Raw genomic sequence first — 7794 nt, 5'->3', positions numbered from 1 at the left:
GACTAAAGTCCCTGCCTTGTGGAGCTGACAGTCTAGTTAGAGAAGACAAAAGAATCGGTGAACCGAAAGGCATATTCAGTGGGAGTCAGTGCCATAGGGTAGAGGGCTAGGGCGTGCTGTGCTGGGCGATGGGTGACACATGAGAGGTGACCGTGAGGAGGCCTGAGGATGAGATTCCAGAGGATGGATCAGCCAGAACAGAAGCACTGGGATAGGAGTGTGTGTGTGTGTGTGTGTGTTGGGGGGTGGGGAGGGGTGCTCAGGAAGCAGCCCGGAGGCCTGCAGGGCAGGAGAAAAGAGAGAGGGAGAGGAGTGGAGGCCACAGGACCAGGATGTACAGGTTGTCAGTCTTTGTGGGGACTTGGAACAAAGCAGGAGCCACAGAGGAACCATGGAGAGTTTTGAGCAGAAGCTGAGGATCTCTCCCTCCAACAGCAGGACTGGGAATTAAAGAACACCCTGCCCAATCCCCCCCATGTCCTGGCTTCTGTTTGCATACCTCTAAGAATGAGAAACTCACCCCTTTGTTGTTTATGTGGTTTGTCTTCTCATGAATGAAAATAAACCTCCTGTAGCTTCCTCTCAGTATGGCCTGCCTTTGAGACCACTGAGTGGGTCCCTCCTTCACTCAGGATGTTTTAAGAGGTGATGTCTAACTCTCCGAGTCTTCTCCATACTTCTCCCAGTTATTTCACTAATCCACATCTACCTCAACCTCCTGAATGCTTACCATACTTGTCATTTATGTCTGTCTTAAGAGGGATTCGCAAAATACAACCCAAGGGCCCAATCAGGCCCTCCATCTGTTTTGTCAATAAAGTTTTATTGGAAGACAGCCATTTGTTTACTATTGTCTATGGCTGCCTTGTGCTGAGTTGAGTTCCTGCCCTGGAGACTGTAGGACCCTCAAAGTTTAAAATATTCTGTCTGGCTGTTTACAGAGGAAGCTGTCTGACCCGTCCTAACTGTGTGTGCCTTAAGTTTCACTCTGGCTGAGATGCTGAAAACAGACTATTAGAGGCAAGGAGGCCCATTAGGAGGCTGGACTCTTAAAGACGCATAGTAATAAAATCCCAAAGTACGGTACTGTCACCCTTTTGCTATGTATTCGTACAATTCAAATATTAATTTACACAAAAACGTATTTTAAAATTAGACTTTCTATCTAGTTCTCTGCAAAGGTTTCTAGGACTTGTCTTTGGTTGAGCAAATACAGATTTCTGTGTGTTTTCTTGAATAATCAGCATGACAGCGCTTCAAACCTTACCTATATTGAGTCCCTTTGTTCTGCCTGTAAGGAGAGCAGTGGCTGGGAACAGCAGTGGCTGGGAACAGAGCCGGATGGTGTCCTGAGGTACAATTAAAAACCACAGATTCTTAACTCTGAAAAATAACAACATTAAAAACCGCAGTAGGCGCGAGGCCCACAAAGGGCTGAGTGTCTGAGGCTGGCCGGCAGGGATTGGCCGATGTTTGCACCAGAGAAAACACGAGAGCCCACACTCTACCAGCCAGGCCGGCCTCCCTAGGAAATTTGGACTCTCCCTGGACTTTCCACAGCAGAGTTTTTTTCAGTCACTCTGGTCATGAAGCATGAAAAGAAAGCACTGAGTTGTTTTCCAGGAAGAAAGGGAGAAAAAGGAAACACTAAAATATTGCTGTTTCAAAAACAATATAATTGCTTTGTCCTTGGGCTGCCTTAAAGAAAACAAACTTGCAGCAGGACTTATAAAATCAGACGGAGAAGTGAAAAAAAACACAAACAGTGAAGTCTTTATCTCTCCCTGATGCTACCTTTCAGAATCTGTGCCCTTCGGTAAGTAAACCGTGTGACCTCTCTGACCCATTCTGCCCTGGGTACTGGGACTATATCTATGTAGTAGAAACCCCAAGCCCCTCCCAACAAGGGCTGCAAGAAGGCTGGAGGAGAGGGTGAAGGTGGAAGTGCCAGGGGAGGTAACCACCAGGTGTCCCAAATTGGGGCTGAGCGTGGAAGGAGAAAGGAACAAATGGCATCCCAGGCATGGCTTTCCAAGGTCATTGTTGCCCACACGGCATGCAGGGATGCAGCACAGTTTGTGGGAACCACAGGTGTGCAAGCATCTTCTGGAACCTTCATTAATGAAGTCTGTGGTGAAAAACTAAGAAAGGGAGCAGTGAGTACTACAGGGGGACAAGGCTGGGAACACAGGTAGAGGTACAGCCTTTGGACCGTGACCAGAGAGGGCCGGTGGGGTGGCGGCAGAGTGGCCACAGACTCCTCCATGCCCAGGCCCTGCTCTGGGTTCGATGAGGGGCACCCTTGACCTCTTGGCTCACCTCCCCCGAGGGTCCTCTGGAAACCCAGACGCTCTCTAATGCTGCCCAAATCTTTTCTGAGTCACAGCCCTGGCAGGGAGCCTGAAAGCTGGCACTAGACCAGAGTCTCTTCTTCCTGCCCAGAAGGTGCCCAGGGTCACATGTAGTGTGGAGAGGCCCCCACTCAGGCCTCCCCAGCCTCAACCCTCGGTTGAGGTCATTTCCTTTTCTCATTTGTTCCATGAAAAATCTCTCCTCAGGTTAACGGACAGGCAGGCACTGCTCAGAATGAGCCTCTGGGGAGCAGGTCTGAGCAAATCCAAGAGTAGAATGCAGAGCTCTGGAGGGAGTTAGAAGACCTGGGTTCCAGTTAGATTATCTCAGGAACTGGCTATGACCTGGGCAGCCTGCCTAAACCCTCCAAGCCCCATTCCCTCTGACGCTCCCTTGACTCTATTGTACTGACTGACCTCTAGCATTCTAGTTTTTCTTAATCACCACAAATAGGTGATTAATTTGTCTAAGGTCAAATGTACCAGGTCAGGCAGCTGGGACCAGCTTCAGGAACTGACTACCTGGCAGGTTCAGACTGCCTTGCAAGAAAGCTGATCAGCTCAAATGGCATAAAAACTGTCATCTAAGCATTCATCCATTTACTCCACCATCCTTCCATCCTTCTTCCTATCTTCCCTTACATTCTTTTTTACCCCTTTTCATTCTCCCATCCATCTATCCAGCCATCTATTTATCCATCCATCATTCCATCCTTACTCATGGCCTTTCATCCTTCCATTCATCCATTCCATCCAACTATTCTTTTATCCATCCTTTTTCTCTTCCTTCCTTCCATAGTTCCATCCTCCTACCCATCGAAACTTTAGTCTATCCATCCATCCTTTATCCTTACATCAAATATCTATCCTTCTTTCCTTCCATCCTCATTCCTTCAGTATATCCATCCATCCACCTTTTCTTTTCTTTCTTCCATCCATCCATTTATCCAGTCATTCTTTCTTCCATCCTTCAGTTTGTCTACCCATCTGTTCTTTTTTTTTTTTAAAGATTTTTTTTATTGGGGAAGGGGAGGACTTTATTGGGGACAGTGGCACACCTCCAGGACTTTTTTTCCAAGTCAAACTGCTGTCCTTTCAATCTCAGTTGTGGAGGGCACGGTCCAGCCCCAGGTCCAGCCACTGTTGCCAGCCTCTGTTGCCAGCCACAGGGGGCACAGCCCACCATCCCCCACTGGGAGTCAAGGAGTCAAACAGGCAACCTGTGGTTGAGAGCCCACTGGCCCATCGAATCGAACCGGCAGCCCTCGGCCTCAGGAACACGGAGCTCCAACCGCCCAAGCCACCGGGCCGGCCCCTCCAGAACTTTTTATTGGGGAACAGTAGTGTGTTTTTCCCAGGACTCATCAGCTCCATCCAAGTCAAGTTGCTGTCCTTTCAATCTTAGTTGTGGAGGGTGCAGTTCAGCTCCAGGTCCACTTACCGTCGTTAGTTGCAAGTGGCGCAGCCCACCATCCCTTGTGGGAGTCGAACCAGCAACCTTGTGGTTGAGATGACGCGCTCCAACCAACTGAGCCATCTGGCCACCTGGAAGCTCAGCAGCAGCTCATTGATTTCATTCTAGTCGCAGAGAGAGCAGCTCGCTGGCCCATGTGGGAACTCAATCGGCAGCCTTGTTGCCCAGAGCGTGTGCTCTAACCACCCTCTACCCATCTTTTCTATCAATCAATACATTCATTGATTACATATTTATGAACACCTACTAGAGCTAAATACTGCTTATATTGAAATATGCACAATTATATTCATGTTCAATCTGAATAAACCATAAGCCTATTCTAGAAATGTCTCATAAGGGAGAGAGACATCTAAATACTTAAGGTACAACATGAGAAATGTGTTCACAAGAAGTTATGCAAGTCTGAGGGGGAATTGCCAACCCTGGGGTGGTCAGGACGGTTTCCTCTTTCCTCATATGTTCTTGAGGGACTTGAGGGATAGCTGTTTATCATGCAGAAAAGGGAACTCTTTGCACATTCCAGGCCAAGGGAATGGAACGTGCAAAGGCATGGGGGCATGGCAAGAGGGTGGCAGTTCCTGAACCATAAGGGGGATGTCATATAGCAGGAAGAAGGGAGTATGGAGACGGAACAGGCAGGGCAGAGATAAGCAGGTGTCCAGATGCAAAGAGCCCTGTTGAGGGATTTGGATGCTGTTCTGAGGACTATGAACTCTAAACGAGAAAGAGGCATCTGGCTGCGGCGGGAAGGACGGAGTGGTGTGTGTGGTGGGATTAGTGACCAGAAACAGACCAGTTGGGAGATCACCATGGTGGGTAGGAAGGGAGAGGGGCAGCGGTCTGGCTAAGGTGATGGAGTTCAGATGGAGAGAGTGAGTGGAGTTGAGAGTTACTTAGGAGGTATAGGGAGCAGGTGATAGGGGATGAGGGTGGTGACGCTGAGGGGACTCCTAGCTGGTGGTCAGGAGCGAGGATATTGGAGCTGGGAAGGTGTGAGCAGGAGGAGGGGTGGGAGGGCAGGCGAGGATTCTGGGTTCAGCTGTGGAGAGTCTGTGTGTTCTGAAGGAGGGGTCCAGCTGCCAGTGTGTATACAGATCGGAGCACAGTCCCTGTCGGCCTTTGCTGCCTATTAGCTTATTTGGTCTCCACTGTTGCCCTCAGACCAAGGCTGGGCACTCATTCATTCATTCATTCATTGACTTACTTGTAGGCTCTAGAATACACAGCCAACTGGCCATCAAAGTCCCTGGCTTCCTGGGGGCTGCAGTCTGGTGATAGCAACTGCCACTGGAGTTTAGGCGTCTAAGAGGTGGAGCAACCTGCCCAAGGACACACAATTAGCCAGTGGCCAGGCCGGAGGAAGCTGAGGTTCCCAGGAGCTGCTGCGCAGGGGAATGGAATTGAGTGGGGACTGCTGACTCAGCTCTACAGGAAGACTGAGGAAACTCCAAGATTGTCCCAGCTGCTGGTGACTCAGCAAATGGCTTTTCTACTGCAGCCCAGGAGCCAGAGCCGAGGGGGGACCCAATGAGACAGCCAGGTGCCTGGGGCCAGAACTTCCACTGCCCCTCGGGAGGCAGCTTCGTTTCCTCCCCCACTTCCTGCTGGAACCTGCCTCCCCTCCCCTCAACCCATCCTGTGTCTCCACTGCTTCCTGCTCCCAGCCCTAAGTTCCCACCACACCTTCACTTGGTCCCTCAGCAACTGCCTCTCAGACCCTGCGTTTGCCCTGGACCACCCACAGGGTCTGAGAAATGTCATTTGGCCACTGAGTGCCTTCCTTTCCTTCTCTGTAAAACAGGGCCACCTGAGCTCTTGGACAGGTTTTGTGAACCATGGCAGACCTGCCGGGTTTACAGGGCTGAGCAAGAAGCTGAGGCCAGTACAATGTCATGCCCCGACCATAATAGATGTTCACATTTCTTGGGCCCTTACCATACCTAGACTCTTTCCAGGCGTTATCCCACTTTATCTTCAGAGCCTACAAAGTAGGTCCTGTTACTAATCCCCCTTGTCTGAAGGTGAGGAAACTGAAGCACAGAGGTGTTAAGTAATTTATCCAAGGTCACACAGCTGTTAAGTGTGGGGCCGATTTGAATGCAGGACATCTGGTTCTAGCTTCCACACGCTTCTACACTAGGCTATGTTCTCTCTCAAGGCTGTGCCCTGAGCACTGCCTTTTCAATAAGGAGCAGGACCATACTAACAGTGGTCGAGGGGTGTGTGGCAGGAGCTGGGCATGCTCAGTATGGAGAGGAGATGGCCTGGGGAGAAGGAACTGGTGGACATTCCAGGAATCCCTTTTTCCCTCTCATCACCTGGTGAACCTCTACCCATCCCTTAGGACTTAACTCAAGGGTTTCTTTCCTGGATCAACCCCCACCCGTGCTTCTGGAGTACGGGTGATTCTCTCTCTCACTGGTGATTATCTTATTGCATCGAGCACCCTCTCTGCACCAGGCACCAAACTGTGCATTCTCTCACTGAATCTTCAAGCCCTTCTGTCAGCACTTGGCTTGGCTGGGCAGGAACTTCTGGGGGCAGGAGCAGACGCCATTGGAGCCAGCTTGAGAGAAAGGAGGTGTTTGGGGGCAGCCCCAGGGTGTTTTGGGGAAACCTGGTCTCACAAAGGATTGCAGTCATACAGTAGGAAGATGCAGGAACCCCTATATCTCCTCTACATCTTACTCTGTCTTATACTCAGAGGCCACAGTATCTCTTATCTGCATTTCTCTCTATGCTCCTGAGACCCCTGAGACAGAATTCTGCTCAGTGTAGGAAGAACATCTCTCGGTCAGGACTGTTCTGACATACAGGGGCTGTCCCGGCAGACAGTGACAGTGTGCAAGCAGGGGTGAGAAATGGGTAGAGGAGATGTGCCAACTCTGATGAAAGCTTGTGCCTCAGCCTTTTAAGGGCCCATCCCATTCGAGCGACTCTGGGCGGTGAGGTCCAGAATCACACTTCCAAATACCTCTTCAGTGTCTCCACTGAGATCTCCAATGGACATCTCAAAAAGAACACATCCGAAACCGAGCTCTTGGCTGCCCACCCACCCCAAACCTGCTCCTCCCACAGATTTCCCATCTCAGTTGATGGCAACTCCATCCGTCCAGTTTCTTAGACCAAAACTTCAGTCATCCTTTGACTCCTCTCTTCCTCTCCCGTCGTGCATTTGGTCCTTCTGCAAATCCTACAACCTTCAGAATCCATCCAGAGTCTGACCTGTTAGCTCCCTTGCCCTGCTGCCAACCTGGTGCAAGCTGCCATCCTCTCTCGTCTGGGTACCTGCAGGGGACCCTTAGCCAATCCCCCTGCCGCTACAGTCCCTTCTAAACATGTCAGAGCATTTTCTTCCTCTGCTCAAAAGCCTACCTTGGCTCCCATCCCACTTGGAGCAAAAGCTGGCCTTTACAATGGCTCCCCACGATCTGGTCCCCATTGCTTCTCTCACCTGTCCCCCGACCCTTCCATGTTATTCTTCCAACACACCAGGCATAGTCCCCTTCCCACGGCCTCTGCACTGGCTGGTCCCTCAGCCTAGAGCCCTCTGCCCCCATATAGCTGCTAGGCCAAGTCCCTCATCTCCTTCAAGTCTTTGCTCAAGAGTTACTTCCTGGGCCTGCCCAGTGGCTCAGGCGGTTGGAGCTCCGTGCTCCTAACTCCGAAGGCTGCCGGTTCGATTCCCACATGGGCCAGTGGGCTCTCAACCACAAGGTTGCCGGTTCAATTCCTCAAGTCCTGCAAGGGATGGTGGGCTGTGCCCCCTGCAACTAACAATGATAAGTGGACCTGGAGCTGAGCTGCGCCCTCCACAACTAAGATTGAAAGGACAACAACTTGACTTGGAAAAAAGTCCTGGAAACACATGGTGTTCCCCAATAAAGTCCTGTTCCCCTTCCCCAATAAAATCTTTATTTTTAAAAAAAAGCGTGACTTCCTCAGTGAGCCCCACTCTGACCTCCA

This window comes from Rhinolophus sinicus, chromosome 3 (assembly GCF_057876585.1).
Source record: "Rhinolophus sinicus isolate RSI-liver-muscle chromosome 3, RSI-T2T, whole genome shotgun sequence".
Lineage (NCBI taxonomy): Eukaryota > Metazoa > Chordata > Mammalia > Chiroptera > Rhinolophidae > Rhinolophus > Rhinolophus sinicus.
Note: the sequence above shows the minus strand (reverse complement) of the source record.